Here is a 19,592-nt window from a genome sequence, read left to right as displayed (position 1 = left end):
AGAGAAGGGAAAGCAAGTGTTATACTGAATTATAAACAGGCCAGAGCATAGACTATAGACTATATAGAGGGAAGTAAAGTGGAAGAAGACCAGAAAGGTAGGAAGAGGCCAGGTTTTAAAGAGTTCTGAAAGCCAAACACAGAACTTTATATTTGATCCTAAATAGTCACTGGAGCTTACTGAGCAAGGGGGTGACACAAGTGATAACATTACAACTTGATTATAGTTATTAGTATAAATAACTTATCCCCCTCCCCTCTCCCTACCCCCGAATAACAGGCTCTTAAGATCAAGGACTGTCTCATTTGCATCTTTGTATACCTATCACAGCAGCTCTCACCAGTGACTTGCAAAGTGTTTGTTGAATCAATTTTGGTGAATATAATAGCAATAGTTTAAACTGATATAGTGCTGAATTAGAGAGCACTTTACATTTGATTCTCACAACAACTCTGTAAAACAGACTATTAGCACCATTTGACAGATGAATAAAGTAAGGCTCAGAAAGTAGAAAACTTGTGCACATTCATAAGCTAGTGTGGGTGCAGGGCTGAGACTCAAGGCCTCATAACTCCAAATTTAGTGCTCTTCTACTAATCTCCATTGCATTTCCCAATTAAATGGCAATTCCTGAAGCCAAAAGAAAGTAGTTCAGGATAATCGAAAAGAAATGACATTTTTATATACCAGATTGCAAGCAGATCATATGTAAGAAATGTAAAAATTAATAAAAGGGTTTGGATGAACTCATGAATTACAAATTCATAACTGGATACTAAAAAGAAAATCAGATACAAGGAGTATATCCCTTGTGTCTGAGTATCAACAGCAGAGGTTAACTCCCAAACTTTTCACAAAAAGTTCCCTTACTATCATTTTCAATAGCATAATACAGAGTTGGTAGAATACTGATCTCATCTAAATGCAGAAAAGCTGTACTCTATACTGCTTTTCAGCATCCAGGTGGTCCCAATTGAAAAAAAAAAGTACTCTTGGATATCAAATCATAAGAAACCACTGAAACACAGACCGACTATTTTTGCTTATTTTCCTTACCAAACATGCCTACCCATTTAGAAAAAAGCCTCTGAATTAGATGGTAATAACATTAAGAAATGCAGAACAGGTATTTATTAGGCTGGGAAGAATAAGTGTAACAGCAAATACAAAGCAGCAAAAAGTGGGAACTGCCTACATTAGGACCTACATGTTTTTGGTATTATGTTCTTCCTTGCTCTGTTTTTCCTCTACCTCCCATTTCCCAATTCTTTTCAAAAAGATCTCACGTTAACTACTCCTTTTAATAATCGTGATGTGTTAAAAAAAAAATTATAGAAAAGCACTAAACCACTAAGAAATTGTAATTTACCCCCAAAAAATCACATTTAAAAAGCCACAGCTAGACTTTATAAACTTATGACATCAACTCACTTGACATTAATTAGTACCCAATATCAAATTTTGCAATTATCTAATATCATTAGCCCCCCCCTTTTTTTTTACTTAGTTCCACCGTCTATTCCCCAATGTATTTGAAATTATAAAACCAGGAGAAAAAATATTTAAAGACTAAAAAAAAAAGAACATGGAACAAGTATCTTCAATGAAACAATTTTACTAGATTTCATTAAAACAATACTTTACTAGAATACAGTTTGATACCTGAAACACACAAAAAGTAGAAGCACGGCAAAAAAAGATTTATTTTCCACTGTGATAACGCTAGTTGAAAGCAAAATGTAATACAATCCACTCCTTTGGAATTTCCTGCTGTTTATAAAATAGGTTAGACAAAAATGCCTAATATCTTGCTGGGGTGCATTCATGAAGACTTCAAGGAAACTCCCTTAATTCTAACAGAGCCATTTATAAATGTAATGTATTGCTATACCTACCTAAATAGTACTGGTCAGACTCATCCAGTAATTTCATGTTTTTAATCCAGTTAGGATAGCTAGTTATGTTACTGTCTTATTGCTGTTCTGTTCTACAGAGTTCGACAAAGTGGGCAAGGATACTAGTCTTGGGAGACCAGACAACAGATCTTGAGTCCCAGCAGCACAACAAACAGCTATATAACCTGGAGCAAAATTACTTCATAGGGTCTCATTTACAAAAAAGACGTCTATTCCAAACCCCTCAAAGTTATTCCTTCTACCATTCTATGATGATTGTATTTTCCTGTCAACTTACCTTGCCTTTAGATAGCCAATTTAAAAATAAAAGCCCAAGTTATTTGACACACATTAACTTTCCTATTAACAAATTTTTCCAGAATTATTTTTTGTGTGTAGCTACCATAGCCTAAAACAGCACAAAGATTTCTTTAAGTTCAGATTTCACAACAATGGCACTACATCAGAGTCTTACAGTAGAGTTATAACTTGGTAACATATTCCTATGACATTCTAATTAGGCTCTTTAAAAGTTAGAGATTTTAGTCATGGAATGCAAAAAAGGAAGGTGCCTTCTTGTTAGGGGGTCTGCATGTATTTCAAGACCCCTAATACAACAGCAAACCAAGAGTTTGCATTACTTGTAAACGGGAAATATCATAAACATTCCCACTAAGAACAATGTTTACTACTGAGACTCTTGTCATTTCACCTCATTCCAAAATTTGCATTATTCTGGAAATGCTAACTTATTGTAACAAGGCAAGGAAAATAAATTTAAGAAATAATCTTTGGCAAATTAAATCTTAAAAAATGAATGAATGAATGTAGAAATATATGAAACAGGTTCAAATGAAAACCAAAAATATAAAAAATTTCTTTTTTTAATATAAAATATTTCTACAACACAGTATACAAAACTGATAATTTTGCTACTCTCTGTAACAAAATTCTTTTAAAATATAAGAATTTTAATTAAGGCTAAAAGCATTTCACTTCTACAATCTAATGGGCTATCATTTTATTTTTACTAAGTCTCTTTAATCTTGAACTTTCTGTTTTCATAGTGAATTCAGCAGAATTCATCTAAACTATGCCTTAAAGACAAGCTGAAAAAGGAAAATCAATTTTGATTCTATTTCTAGTAATTTAAGCCAATTATTGTGTGCTACCTTAAAAAGGGCAGTAGATCAATTTGCTAACTAAATGTTATCCTGCCATCCCATGACCTAAACACATTATACCAACATGTATTGGTTAAGGGAATAATAATCATCCCTATTGTTTCTTTATTTATACACTGAAAAGCATTCTTAACATAACCTCATTTATATATTTAATGCTTTAGAAAGAGTGAATAGACCACACGTGAGTTTTAGTTTCCCAAAATCTCCTCACAAAAAAATAAATAAATAAATGAACAGGGGTAGCTAGGTGGCACAGTGAATAGAGCACCGGCTCTAGAGTCAGGAGGACCTGAGTTCAAATATGACCTCAGACACTTAATACTTACTTGCCGTGTGACCTTGGGCAAGTCACTTAACCCCAATTGCCCTGCCTTCCCCCCTCCAAAAAAGCAACAACAACAAAAAAAGATAAAGTTTTTAATCTGCTCAAGAATAAACCTGGCATATTTTACATGAAAAGTGCAATCAATCCATAATAATACTCAAATAAGGTTTTTTTATTCCCATATTTCAAGAGTCTGAACATACAGTAGCTACCAAATATAAACTCAGAGTACTGTACAGAACAGATTATTAGCTAAATATCAACCTAATAAACAACTGCTTCTAAGAAAAAGCAAGGTTTTTTTTTAATTATTTGAACATGTAGCTGCAGCATGAACCACAACTAAGATATATAGCCAATCACTGTGTCAGTAAGGGCATACCAACAACTGCAGAAAATGATATGTATTCACAGGACAAAGTATGATGCTTATTCATGATCTATGACAATTCCTGATTTAACAAGGGAAAGGTGTACAGTGAAAACTACACTGGATTTTTATTTACAAGGTATGGGTGAGTTTGAATCCCTTCCTAGCACAGCAACCTTGGGCAAGTTACTACAACTCTCAAGACTTCAGTGGCCTTATTTATAAAAGATGAGAGGATCTCTAAATGTCCATTCCAATTCTAAATTCTATCATTCAAAGCATATCAGAAATAACGGGAAAACTCTATATTTCGTGATGGCTCCAACACTAAAAAGCTGTGTGACCTTTAGGCATGTCACCCAACTTAACTTTCTTCAATTATTAAAATGAAGGTAATAATACTAGACCTACATAGCTCACACTATCAGAATCAGAGTTGGAAGAGAGCTCAGAGACCACATCTAATACAGTCATGCTTAAACCATGGGCCACGGGGCGGCTAGGTAGCACAAGTGAATGAGAAGGACCTGAGTTCAAATCCGACCTCAGACACTTAACACAAAACTAGCTGTGTGACCTTGGGCTTAACCCCAACTTCCTTGCCTTCCCCCCTCCAAAAAGCAAAAAACAAACAAACAAAAAAAAAATATTCCTCCATATTCACAAAGGACCTCTGATTTGAAAACCGGACAAATCCTATGTCCTATATCCTTGAGAAACTGTCAAACACTTTGCTGTAATCTCGTAATCTTTGTTTGTAAGGTTACAAACAAATAATGTGTAGGCATTACTCCTCTAAGGTACTAGGTTACCCTGTCAAAAACGGGCTCAGGGGGAAATAAGAATAGGCTAGTATGACTTGCCCTCAGTGAAGCCATGCTAGCTCATGTTCAAGGAGTGCTTCTATTTCAGATGTTCATTAACCACCTCTTTAATAAGAAATTATACAATCTTACCTGAAATTTAAGTCAAGCTCACTGGCCTGTAGTCTACACACTCCACTTTCCTCTTTCATTTTTTTGGAAAACTGAGACTTTTGTCCTTCTTGAATTCTGTGGGCCCTTTCCCATTCTCCAGACTTTTTCAATGGGAGTGCTTCAACCATCATATCAGCCAGTCCTTCAGTAACATCAACAACTAAAAGTACCATGGCAGAGTAAATAAATCCAGGCTATCCTGACTCCCAAGCCCAGCTTCCAACACTTACTAGCCATGTGACCAGGGGCAGGTATTCTAACCTCTCAGTTCCCACATTAGGCAACTCTAGGCTACAGAGGAGCTGCCAATCTGCATTGGTGGAGGAAATTTCCATATAAGAAATCACAGGTGTGGAAACAAATATAGTAATAACTGTGTAAGGCTTTTTATTAAGTATGAAGTATTTTCCTCACAATATATATTTAATTTATAAAGATGTTACTGTTATTAAAAACAATAACAGACTAGATAAACCATAGATCTGACATAAAATATAACAACTGGGCTCTTTTTAAGTTTATGTCCTCTGTAGCAGTACAAATTTTGCCACGTTTGTAGATGTAGTTTGTCAGAGCAGTGAGTCAATTAAGTATTTATTAAGTTCCTTTTATAGGCCAAGCACTGTGCTAAGTCTAGGGATATAAGAAGAAAAAAATAATCCCTGTCCTCAAAGAGCTTACAATCAAATGGGAGGGACAATATGCAAACAAATATATACAGGAAAAATAAGAAAATAACCAAGAGGCAAGGCACTCAAATTAAGAGAGTAGGGAAAAGTTTCAACAAAATTAAAAAAAAAAAAAAAACAGAAGCCATGAGGTAAAGAAAAGGGGGAGAGGGGCGGCCAGGTAGCACAGCAAGTAAGAGCACCGGCTCCAGTGTTGAGAAGACCTGGAGATCGAATCCCGGGCTCAGACACTTAGCACCCACCCAGAAACACCTGGCCGTGTAACCTTGAGCAAGTTACTTAACCCTGATTGCTTAAAAAAAAAAAAAGAAAAGGGGGAGAACATTCTCAGCATGAGACACAGCCAAAGAAAATGACAGGAGACAGATATAACGTCTTGTTTGTGGAACAGCCAAGGTGGCCAGTGTTACTCAATTGAGGAGTCAGATGGAAAATGAATGAAAAGGCTGGGGGGCAGGGGGTCCACAGGGCAGGAAGGCACTAGGTTATGAAGGGCTTTGAACACTTAACAGAGAATTTTGTATTTGATCCTGAGGATGATAAGGTGGGGAGCCAATGAAATTCACTGGGTATGAGGGTGATGTGCTCAGTCCTGAGCTTTAGGAAAATCACTTTGATGGCTGAGTGAAGAATGGACTGCAGTGGGGAGACTTACGACAGAGACACCAACCAATAGGCTACTGAAACTGTGCAAATGTGAAGGGGTGAGGGCCTGCACCAAGGGTTATGGCAGTGTCTGAGAGAAGACTGACAGGACAGAACTTGGCAACGAAGGGGATGGAAGTGGGGGCATTGTGGTGTGGGCATTAAGAGATAGTGAAAAAAAGAACTTCAAGTCTAGGGGACTGGGAAGATGGTGGTATCCTGGACAGTAACAGGGAAGTGGAGAGGGGAAGTGAAAATATAAAGGGAACAATAATGAGTTCAGTTTGGATTACGCTGAGTTTAAGATGTCTATTGAACATCCAACTCCAGATGTCTGAAAGAAAGTTGGAGATTCAAGGTTAGAGATCAGCAGAGAAGTTAGGGCAGGATAGGTAAATTTGACAATAGGCACAGAGATGACATTAATCCATGGAAGCTGATGAGATCACCATGAGAAGTAATTGGTAAAGAGGCAGAAAAAGACCCAGGGCAGAAGAACCCTGTTGGACACTTATGGTCAGAAAGTGTGACCTGGATGAGAATCCAGCAAAGGAGACTGAGAAGAGACAATCTTCTAGGTAGAAGGAGAGCCAGGAGAAAGTCATGAGCCAAGAAGGGGGTGATGAGAGTGTGAAAGGCTAAAATGAGATCAAGAATGAGGATTAAGAAAAGGTCATTGGATGTGACAAGATCACTGGCAGCTTTGGAGAGTTTCAGTTGAATGATGAGTTTGGAAGCTGGATTGCAAGGAGTTAAGAAAAAAAAAGTGAGAGGAAAATGGAGGCACCTATTATAAACAACCTTCTCAGAGTTCCACAAAAGACAGAAGAAACATAAGATGATAGCAGGGACAGGAGCAAGTGAGGGTTTTTTGAAAATGGGGCTTGTTTGTAGACCAGAGAGAAAGAGCCAGTAGACAGGGAGAGAATAAAGATACATGATAGAGTGGAGATGATAGAACAGGGGTGAGAGATGGGGGGGGGGGAACGAGATGGGGATTGGGAAATTTGTTTTAGGAGACAAGATAGGGAGTGCTTGTGCAGGGGGTTAGACTCTCTTCATGGGATTCCAGGGTAACGGAAGAGATGGTGGCAAAAAGTATACGAATTATATGAAATGAAGAAAAAAAGAGAGGAGAGCTCACAGTGAATGGCATAAATTTTTCCTGTCAACTGTGAGGCAAGGTTCTCAGCTAAGAGGGATGGGAAAAGGTGAGTTATAGGAGGTTTGAGGAGTAATGAAGTTTTGGAAAAGCTGTTGCACCGAGTAGGATGATAAACTGATAAGGAAAGTGGAGAAGGCTTGCCTAGCTAGCAGCAACGAGGGCCCACAATTAGATAGTGGACCGAGTGAGAACAGATGAGTTTTCTCCACCTTCATTCAGCAGCACATATATGTAGAAGCAAAGGTTTCCAGTCAATGATGACAGTCATCCAAGGTTGAAGTTCGGCCGGGCACAAGTGGCAGTGTGATAAGGAGACCAGGAACTCAAGAGCAAAGGACTGTGTAGAGCTGAACTGGCTCAACAAGGGGTCAAAAGGGGAAAAGAGGAGAGAGTGGTTAGAGCAGGGATGATGCCCTGGGAGAGAAGTAAGGGGTCAAGGATTTGGGGGGTTACTGTGTGAATGAAAAGTAGGGTTCAAGGAGGAAAGGCAGAAGGAGAGGTGGAAAGATTATGGTCAGATAAGGGAAATTCAAAAAAATTCTTCACCCTTTATGGGGTGAGGGAAAGATCAAGGATATGACCATCTCTGTGTATGGCTGAGCCAGCACAGAGGTCACAGGAAATGAGTATGTTGAAGAACTGAGTGGTTAGGGTGAATAAGGGAGAGTCAACGTGTCTGTCCAAGTCCCATACTATGAGGGCAGGGGTTGAGGGGAAGAGGAAAACTGTGATCCAGATACCAAAACTGAGGAAAGGGAATGACCTGTATATCTATAGACAGCTACCAGGTTTTGAATGAGTTGTAGATATGAATTGCATGAACGTCAAAGGAAGAAGAGTTACTGAGTGATGGAGGTAGGAGAAGCTGGAAGTATTTTACCTCTCCTACCTCTACCCCTGAGCCAAGAGAAATGAGTGAGGGTGCAGTCAGTACTGAAATTGTAGCCAGAGAAGCTAGATCTTGGTGACTACTTGGAAGACAGAAGGACTGAGAGAGGAAAAGATTTAGGATGAAAGGAAGTTTATTGCCTATGGAACAAGCATCCCAAAGAACACAGTGAAAGGGGTGGGATGGTGTTTGGTTGTAATTTTGGGGTGAGAGGGTTGAAGGGAAAGGGATAATCATCAACCTGCTAGTGGGGGTTGGGGAATGGGGTTTTGATGATAACCTGCTACAAGGGTTTAGAATCATCTGCATATGTACATTATGATCAGGTATGAGAATATTCATCATTGAATAGAAGGCACCAGTTCTCTTCCCAGAGGAGACTAGATTATCAGTCAGGAGGAAAGGCAGCAAGGAGACAGAAAGCACACAGTCAGAGAGGAGGCCTCTTTCACTCCACTTCCACTCAAAGGCTGAAGATTAGACAGGAGACACATAAAAATGGGAATCAAACCTATGCAGCAGGAGACAGAAGGCCCAAGGTCAAAGGGAAGGTGGCTCCTCTTCCCACCAAAAGCTCTTCACTTCTGGAGAGGGAGATCAGGCTGGTAGCAAGACGTAGAGGTTGCCTTGCCTTGCTACTGATGGAAGGCACACAGACAGTACCTAACAGTCTCCCTCCAGGGAACATAAGCAGCAAAAGAAGGAAGGTCCACAATCAGGGGAAAGTCTCCCTCTTCTCCTGAACTTAATTAACTACAAATGTTTCAAAATTATAGTCCATAATTCCAGGAAATGATGATTAAACTGGATCATAGAATTCTAGGATCTAGTGCTAGAAGGGTCTTCAAGTACTATCTTGGTAAACGACTTCATTTTAAAATTAAGGAAACTGAGGTCCAGGGAGTTTAAGTGACCTTTGCAAGATCATTGATCATGGATCTAGAGTTGTCAGGAACCTCAGAGACCAACTAGTCTAACTCTCTCAAGTTCTTTGTAGAAGACACAGCATGTATTAAGTATTTAACATGCGCAAGGCACTATGCACGAGTAAGCAAGCAATCCCTGCCCTAGGGGAGTATATTCCAAGGAGGGAAGACAGCAAATAAGAGGAAACAGAAAGGTGGGGAAAGAAGCACACTAGCGGCTGCACAGTATGGAGATAGCCAAGAAGTGACACACAGGCTTGATTCCCAGCAAAAGGAGGCAAAATCTTACCTATCTGAACCAAAAGATCCAGGAGCAGAGTCTGAGGTTGGGGACAAGGGCTTTGGGAGGAAAGGAGAGTAGGGGAGATGAGGATGATGGCCAGAACTGAGACAGCATGGTGTTGAGATAGCCAGGAAGTGACGAGAGTGGTCTGGTTCCAGGCACAATAAGGTGAAAGCTCATCCATCAGGACTAGGGGTCAGGGATAGAGTCCAAAGGTGCTGGGGGGTGGGGGAGGGAATGAAGGTGATGGCAGGATGAGAAAAGTGAGATCACGTGACTCATCAGAGGTCACATGGGAAGTGTGAGGGCCAGGCTATGAACTCAGGTCCTCTAGCTCCTTCCACTATATCGATGTTGCTTCCAATGACAGCCCTTACATTATGTCCAGCCCATCTTACTACAGTTGGGGCCAAAGTTAGGTCTGGAACTCTAACTCATAACAGAAGATATCACAGCATGTGGAGTATCATGGATACAGAACCTGAAGGAGTTTAATTTGATATCTAAAAAATTTAGGTTTATGAAATTTGCCAACATCCCTACAATATCTGGCCTCATGCCACTGTGGCCTCATGCCAGTTTGATCCAGAGCCAGGCTAAAAATAAATCCTGGAGTAGCAGCTGGAATACACAGATCTTTCTGACCCCAGTTCTGTTTCCCTTAGATTGAAATAAATAAAGAGAAAGAGAATCAATATGCATTACCAATGCAGAGTTCTTACCTTTCTCTTTCCTCTGAACACAAGACAGGTGATAAAAGCCTCCCTCTTCTTCTGCCCTTAAAGTTGACTCTATTCTCAATCACTAACTACTTGGATTAACCATTCTAAACTTCAGATCTACTACCAGTCCAAAATTACGACTAAAATCTAGGCTGAAGATAACAGATAAGAAGTTGTTCACATGATATAGAATGTATGCCTATACATCTAATATGTGTGTATTCAACTACATGGAATGTAAAATTAGAAGTGTTTAAGGAGGGGGAAGTTACCATAAAATTTTTAGCTAAGAAAGGAAATAGGTTGAATAAGGTAATGGACATTCTACCTCAACACGACATGCCAGCTCCCAACTGTATGCCTTCACAAAGGTTGGTTTGCACCTGGGAATGCCTTACCCTCCTCCCTCCCCACTAGGCTCTTAGAATCTCTAGTTCCCTTCCAAGATCAGATCAAATAGCACCCCCTATATGAGGCCTTTCCTGGGCACCTCCCCAGCTGCTCATGCTCCCCCGGCCCAAAAAATTACCTAGTATTTATTTTAAATCTGGGAACATGTTGCCTCCCCACACATAAAGTAAATCAAGTTTCTTGACAGTTTTTGTTGTTGAGTCATTTTAGTCATATCCAACTCTTCATGACCCCATTTGGGGTTTTCTTGGCAAAGACATTAGAGAGGTTTGCCATTTCCTTCTCCAGCTCATTTTACAGATAAGGAAACTGAGACAAACAGGATCAAGGGACCTGCCCAGGGTAACAAAGCTACTATGTGTCTGAGGCTGAATTTGAACTCAGATCTTCCTGACTCCAGGTATGGTGCTCTACCCACTGTGCCAATGAGCTGCCCATTTCTTGAAGGCAGAGATTTTCATTTCTTTTTATATTACATAACTGGGTTAGTGACTGACACCTGGTAGATGTTTCATAAATACTTGTTAAATCAGTCCTTATCTGTACTTTAGTGACATGAAAAAGTGGGAATGGTGAAATCTGCAATAACATCAAAACTTCTTTTCCCCAGTTGCAATCAACTTCTCAGGTAAGAGACTGTTTCTAGTATCAAGGAATCCTACCAAGAAGAATGACCTAAGCTGGTACAAGGGCAGGCAGCTGCACATAAGGCATTACATAAACTCATACGACTGTCCATAAGAGTTAAGGTTACTGTCACTCATCATTTTACTAATAAAATCCAGTATGTCCTAAGTGACTGCTTGTATAACTAACTCAAGGTAGAGGGAAGGGAATAAAGGTGTAACACTTGCTTCCACAGAATCCTTCCAGGTATGATTTTCCATAAAATTTTCCCACATTAGAGGTCAAACACCAATTAACAAAGAAAAATGCTTTATGTAAACAGATTGTTAAGTAAAGCAGGACAAGAAGGCAAGTCACCTTAATTTTCAGCACATCAATTCATTAAATGAGTTTTTGATTTATCTGATCCACTTTAGTCTACTAGCTAGGATTTACGTTTACTGACAGGTACTGCTGCATTCTCCCAATTAACGTCAGACCCTCAGTCACTGCACAGATACTACCAGTTCCTTCCAAGACTGTCAAATGTACTCACGTGCAACAAGAAGTATGAAAATGTTTCAAACATTGTAAGCACTTAAAAGTTTTATTCATTCATAATTTTTTAAATGGTAACTTTTTTTTAAAGGCCTAATAACCCAAATTCACAACTTAATTCACTATAATATGCTTTCACAGACATATACCAATAGCTAGTTAAGCACACAAAGAGAAGCAAATCCTGGTTTGTGGGTAGGGAGGGAGTAAGGTAAGTTTTCACAACAAACTGAACCAAATTTTACACCCATTTGCAAAACTATATCCCATCATCAAATGACAAATGAAATAAAAGTTTACAATCAATGGTTATGATCAAATATTCTAAAACTGGGTTAAAGTAAACAAAGAGCAAGCACGCAGAGCATTATACTCCAAGATTTAGAGGTGATTATTATTCTAAGCATAAAGTCAAGACAAAAATCTCATTGAAGTGACACTATGAAGAGGATAAGAGCCCAAATCACACAGCAAAAGAAAAATACCGAGTGGTAAGACAGGTCACTGAGGCTATGAGGCCAAATAAATCAGTACATCAAAATAAGTACATAAAATAAACTGATAAAAGAATGACTTGAAGAGGAGGCTAGGTGGTGAAGTGAAAAGAGCACTGGCCCTGAAGTCAGGAGGACCTGAGTTCAAATCCAGCCTCAGACACTTAACACAAAAACTAGCCGTGTGGCCTTGGGCAAGTCGCTTAACCCCAACTGCCCTCCAAAAAGCAAAAAAGAATGAGTTGATAAAAGGTAATATTGTTAAAGGGGCAAAATCCAAATCAGATAGGGAAAAGTGCAATCAAAATGAAAAAGCCCAAGTTACTAGACAACATGCATTCCAGGCAGTCATAATTCTTAGGTGATCTATTTCATAATACTATTCAAAAACAAAGGTGTATTTATACACATAGATAAATAAGTAATACACATCTGTTGTTGTTCAGTCAGGCCCAATTCCTCCCGATCTCATTTGGGGTTTTCTTGGAAACTACTGGAGTAGTTTGCCATGTCCTTCTCCTGCTCATTTTACAGATGAGGAAACTGAGCCAAACAGGATGAAGTGACTTGCCAGGGGTCACATAGCTAATGTGTATCTGTGACTGAATTTGAACTCAGGTCTTCCTGACACCAGGCCTTGTGCCCTGTGCTCTATCCACCCCCTCACACACACACATTTACATACAAATCAAAATAAGTAATATATACATATTACTACATGTCTACTACACTACATGTATTGCTATGCTATACATATGTAATATATGTATACCATTTTTATGTGGGCATAAACATGTATGTGGAGATTATAAATCAAATACAGATAACAGGTTACAAAATACATACATACTTTAAAGTTGTAAAGTGCAAGGTTTTTAAAGTCAAATTCAAAACATGATTTGTAAGTTTGTGGCTGAGATTAAAAAATTCTGCCAAATATATAAAACCATGGGATAAAATAAAGTACAAATAGACTTCAACCACTTTAATGAGTTAGGAATCATTTTTAGGGTTCATTCCAGTAAAATATTAATCCCTTGAAGTCAGATACTGATTTTTTTTATCACCAGCAGCTTACACTTACACTCACCTGAAATGAATTTTAAAATGAGTAAAAATGTAAAAATCTATTTCTGTAAAATAATTTTACTATTTTCCTTGCAAATTTTTCTTACACTAGAGGTACGGTGCCAATTAACAATGAAAAATGCTTTACAGAAAGAGACAGACTGTTAAACAAATCAAGACAAGGAGGCAAGTTACCTAATTTTCAGCATATTAATTTGTTAAATGCGTTTCTGATTTAACTAATCAAATCAGTACGAAATTATTCCTAAAATCATTTGTTTTTGCACTAGTATATGATAGTATTATACTTAAACACAAATTATTTAGCACAAGACTAAAATGTCAACCAGAAGTACTTCATATTTTATAATTTAAAAACTTACAAAAATCCTTCTAACACAATCCAATATTGTAATTAAGGGTCTAATTATACTGGAACCCTAAAGTTATTCAATTCTTCTACAATAATGATAATCACAAACACATCCTGTCATATTTCAATATTCCTTCTTTAAAAAGAAATGGGACATGTATTCTTACATATGGATCGTTACAGTTTGATCAGATTATCTACAAACTTAATATGATTTGGTTAAGTCACTATCCCTTCCTAATTATTTCTGAAAAATCAAATTCTATCTAGGAAGGCAGGGAGAAATTCAGCTACCAAAACAACTAAGTATCATTCAAGAACAATCCTAAGAATAAAACTTTTATTAAAAATTAGATATCCATATAGAAGTCTATTATTAAAATCTGATCTAAAAATACTTAACCTACAGTCATTTTAAATAATAAGGTGTTTATGATATTATTTGTCAGGATTTAGTTAATCTATACTTTCCTGATTAATAATATTAATCTTAATTATAAAGAACTGAAAGATGTGCCCACAGCACATTCTTAGCAGAAAATACAGCTCTCTACAGACAACTGTGATATCAGTTTTTTAATCTCATCTAACCACTTTTTTAAAAATCCACTACAAGGATTTCTTCATACTAAACTAAAAATTTTAAATATCATTTTATAAGAAAGGAATAGATACCTGATATCTTCTCTGAGCAAACCACTGGACATTGGCATTCTTAAAGCAAATGCAGATCCTCTAAGATTTAAAAAACAAATTTATTCCCTCTATATCTCATTCTGAGATCAATATTGAGATGTTTATGTCAAAAAGCTTAAAACTAGGAAACTAAGTTTTTGTCTAGATTGTTTTTCCAATAGTAATAGACTAAAGTTAAATCATTTTCCAGTTATCTTTCAAATTTCTATGATATAAATTTCTAGAAATATACTGACTTTTCATCACCTACTTGCAGAGAAAAAAAAAGGTGTGAACCTTCTTAGCTTCTCAAGGGGGCAAAAAATAAACAGACTTCAAGGTCAAAACCAGCTCAAGTTCAATACACACCCCCCAAAAAATATTTTTCTCATTCCCTGGTTCTGATCAGAATTAATTTTCTTACATACCAGAAATTGTTCCTGAGAAATGAAATGTCCACGACTACTTTTCTCCTTCTTAATAAAGAAAACTAACTACATTAAATGGTCTGGTGGGCGATATAAAAAAACAACAACAATGTACTTCTTCTATATGAATGCAAAAATCCAATCGTCACATAACCAAGAGACCAGATCACACAAACGCGGAAAGACTTATGTTGTCATTCCTTGGCCTGCTGAATTGAAAATATTCTGTCAATATCTTTAATTTCTTATTCTTAAACTAAATCCTTTATATTTGGGTTTTGTTGCTATTGTTTTAAAACTCAGGCCCACTGGTTTATTTCTTTCTAGAGGAAATATTCAGTTAGAATATAGTTGTTAACTGAATTATACCTGTCTGTCAAGTAAGGAGATAATCCCCAAGAAATAAATTTATTAAAATAAGTATAGACATCCTCAAAGTTTTCTTAAAACAAATTATTAAATGCCTACTATGTCAAAAGCATTGTGTGCTGGTTCACACACTAGCTCTCAAAATTAACTACATTACTCAATAGAGTAATTTATATTTAAAAAATAAAATATTTTTGCTGAAAGAAAAATACATACACACTTTAACAATTTCAATACTCACTTTTTCAATGCACACATGCTGATGCTTCAAAAAGATAATAAAGTCTCACATCTGCAAAAGGGATGAAATTCAAAACAAAATACACTTGGCCTGGGGATCAACTTGATGTCAAAGTCCTCAGGGTAGCTTTTTCTTCTTCATACCAAATTGTTCTATTAATACATACACCAGGTATGCCAAGTAATTAAAATTTTTGAAAGATCAGAGATATCTGTTTAACCCAGATCTTCAATTCCATATTCTGTTACTGAAAATTCAACTTTTTAAAAAACTTTTTTGGCTAGAAAAAATAACCTACTTTGATAATCTAGTCTCCAAATCTAGACTTTACTGATTATGTTGTGAACCACTGCTAATCAAGGCACCCAAAGAATTTTCAAATTTTTCACATGAAATATATTAGTTAATTCTATCGACCCCTTCATTTTATCAAACAGTGCAAAGTTCAACAAATCCTTGATGAATTGAAATTTAAGTAGTCAGTCAATAAACATTTACTAAATGTCTACTAAGTGCCAGGGATACAAAATGAGTAAAAGACAATCCACCCCTGTCCTCAAGGGGATCACAATCTAATGAGGGAGACAACAAGCAAACAGAAACAACAAGGTATACAGGACAAACAGGAAATAAAAAGGAAGGCACTAAAATCAGGAGGGACTGGGAAAGACTTCCTAAAGAATGTGGAATTTTAGTTAGGACCTGAAGGAAGACAGGAAGCAGAGATGAAAAGAGGGCATTCCAGCATGGGGGACAGCCACAGAAAATGCCTGGAGCCAGAAGATGGAGGGTCTTGCTCATGGAACAGCAAGCAAGTAAATGCCACTGGATCCAAGAGTACATGGCAACTAATATTCTCCATCCCAAAAAAGCAATGAAAAATACAAATGTGGTTAATTTTAGGATTTAGTGTTCTTACATATCATCCACAACAGAGCACTTTATTACTTTTTAAAAAGACAAAGTTTGTGTCAAAATAACTATTAATGCTATCTATGGAATACAGGTTTCAAGGTTAATGTTAACAGTCAGCAATAAACAGTACACATTTACTTAAGTACTTTTATAATCAAATCTTCTTACAAAAGTGTGCAAGCTAAAAGAGAATCATATCTTAAATTTCAGTGGCTTAGAGGTACTGTCTGTTTCGATTCATTAACTGTTTGGCAATTAAATACCGGAAGCATATAAAAGCTAACTAAACTACCTGCCCAGGGTCATACAGCTAGCTGAGAGCCTGAGTCTGTACTACACATCTCCCAGACTTCTATCACTCCATTGTCCCTACTTAAAGATTATCAAGTAAATAACTGATTAAGAACTGATGCTCTTCATTCTCTTTGGGGGGGTGGGTTGGGAATGGAAGAGAGGGAAGCCACAGACTCTGGTCTTGCGGAGTTTCAAGCCAGACACAAATCAAAACAGTGTGATTTCTAAATAAGGATCTATACATGCTGAGGAAGAAGAGAAGGGATTATTCAGATTTTTAAGTTTTCTGCATCAGTTATTTAATGGCAGCCATGATATCCACGTTAAGAAACCTTCAAAATAGCATTTCATAAGAATAGTTGGCATTTCTTATAGTTTAAAACTTATACTGACTTTAAATATGTTACAACTCAACAAGAAGGAGGTGCTATTTTCCCCCATTCTACAAGTAAGGAAACTGAGGCCTAAAGAAGTTAAAGACTCACCCACAGCCCAAACACAGCTGATAAGAAAGTAAAGTAGAATTTGAATACAGATCTTTCGGAACTTTGATGTTTCTCCAATTTAAAAGAACTGAAAGTATGGGGTTGTTTGGTACAGCAATCTAGACCTTTACAACTACTTTTCTATAGCCAGCTGAAGAAGTTTTGCTTTAAGTTCTACACATCTGATAATACTAAATTCAAAAGATAAAAATATTCATTTTTTATTAAGTTAGATAAATACATGAAACCTCAGCACAAAAAACTTGACCATCAATTCAGATGACAATGGAATTTCTTATGTAAGTCTTATAGTAAATTCAGTCCAATACACCAAATAATAGGCTTCTATATATAGATTCTATATAGAAATTTCATCACTCAACTCCTAGAACTAAAGGGAATTCTTTCTTAAATGTATTATCTGTTGCTGTGTAACTCTGAATTTAAAATCCAGGAAAATTCTAGCCACACTCCTGCATGTAATTTAAAATTTTTTATTCAGTCACCATTGTTACATAAATGTAAAATCCAATTTAAATTTTTTTAACTAAAAATGGTTTTAATTTTTACCTCTTCCAATAAAAGAACAAAGCCCTTTAAATTGGCTTTGAAATTGAAAGTGAGACCAAGTTCCACAACAGAAACATTCACCTTGACAAATAATCCTTGTTCATCATACATATGCTTAAACATGAGCCAAACCAAAATTTAAATTGAATTGTATCGTTAACCTGCTCTCTTAGTCCCCCACCCAAATTCATAACAAGTTTACATTTCATACTGCCAACTGTCAAGATGTGTATAGTAGCCTAAGATCTCTAACTTGACTGGCACAACAAGTAATACAACTTGGAAGTTAAGGAAATTGGCACAACTCAGAAGGAGAAAAAGAACATTTTCCACAATTTGTACAGTACTTGTTTGGTATGTATTAAGTATTCCAGAGGTGGTGGTCAACACTTGAGCTGTATTAAATGCGTAACATTTCTTCACATCTACTGTTGCCAAAATCAGTCAATGGCCCCCTCCCCTTTTGAGACTACACAAAAAAGTTACTATTTTCTTTTACAACTACTCACCAAGGCCTCTTTCCACTGCTGAAAGCAGGCAAAAGCCCACGCTGTGTGTCTGTCTCCTACAGAAGATTGCATCTTTTATTTATCGCCCCTTGGCTTTATTTTCACAGTGAATTCCTTGCTTAAATGCAATCAGCCAAGAAACCCTCCCTATGTGCACTCCTGTCATTCCTCATTGCTTGCAAGCAGAGTCAAGCAAAAGCAAAATAAATAAATAAATAAATAACCCTCAACATTGCCAACCAAGATTAAAAAAAAAAAAAACAGAGCTTCTTTGCCACCCCTGGGAAACCATAGATGTACTTCAGCCTTTTCAAACCGGCAGAAAATAGGTAAAAAGTAAAATCTGAAAGAACATTAACTACATCAAAAGAGGTTAGATGGCTTCAAATGCCCAAGGCAGAAGAAACGGGGACCTAAAGTAAGGCAACATTGGAGTCAGCCTGTGGAAAATAAATGGCCAACCAGAAATTAATATTTCCAGATTACATTAGAATTCAAATTCAAATCTATAGCCTACAGAATTTAAAACAAAACTTAATTTTCTTAGTGTGAAAGAAATACTAGAATAAAAGAAAAAGTTGCACTCCAAAGAAAAGGTAAAAAAGTGTAAACCCTATCCAGATTTCCTTTGATATAGCCTTCAGCCCCTACCATTTCATATAATCAATGACAAAAGAGGAAAAAAAAAAATGTCTCTATTATTTAGGAGAGGGGAGGATAGGATTTCAATTATAAAATTGTTTGCTTCAGTCCAAGTCCCTCTGTCCAAGGAGGAGGGGTTGGGGGTGGAGAAGGGAACAGAGAAAAGCTTTTCTCAAATACAGAGTTTAAAAGGGTCTCCCAGGGACTGACAGAGAAAGGGGTTGTGTAGCTTTAAATCACAAACCCTTCTGCCTTTGTCAAATCTCTCCTATTTTACAAGCACTGAAAAGAAATAAAGAGACGCTTTTGTTTGCTTTCCCCTTTTCGAATGGTGACAGAAAACTGAAAAGGACACAAACATGAAAAAGAGAACAAAGTGTCAGATGCCCCTCCTCATCCTCCCTCAAGAAGAATTGCCCCACCGCTATGGAAGATGCGCAGTGGGCAAATATAGCCAGAGTGGGTTGGACCAAAGAGGAAGGGAAGAAACTGGAGCGTCCAGAGAAATCTGTCCAGGGACAAGGCTGGGCTCAAAGTGGGGGGGGGGGGGGGACCCCTGCTCACCACCAGGTTCCCAACGAACACCAATAAAAATATAATCTGACCACCCATCTCAAACAAAAACAGAAGGGAAAACACACACCCCCTATAAAACAAACAGCCATCTGAAACATATTAAATCGAAAAAGGAATCTTCGGACCTGTTTATTTACGGGACATACACTCTAATTAATTCAGGGGCTTTTAAACTGAAAGAGTAAAGATCTCTCAGGAAGAGTGAAAGAAAGGAGACAAGAGGAAGAGTCTAGCGGGGGGGGGGACCACCTCGCCCCCTTCTCACCCCCTTTTTTTTGCGGCTGGTTCTGGAGAAGAGAGAAAAC

The 19,592-nt window shown here is 37.4% G+C and overlaps 1 protein-coding gene across 1 annotated transcript in view; it reads right to left on the bottom strand.

The window, feature by feature from the left end:
• Positions 1–19,592, bottom strand: part of ZSWIM6 (zinc finger SWIM-type containing 6) — a 232,016-nt gene that overhangs the window by 211,203 nt on the left and 1,221 nt on the right. The window lies entirely within an intron of this gene.

Source organism: Petaurus breviceps, unplaced genomic scaffold (assembly GCF_028583685.1).
Source record: "Petaurus breviceps papuanus isolate PSGF00001 unplaced genomic scaffold, PetGlider_PUasm1.0 229, whole genome shotgun sequence".
NCBI lineage: Eukaryota > Metazoa > Chordata > Mammalia > Diprotodontia > Petauridae > Petaurus > Petaurus breviceps.
Note: the sequence above shows the minus strand (reverse complement) of the source record. Positions and strands in the feature narration are given on the sequence as shown.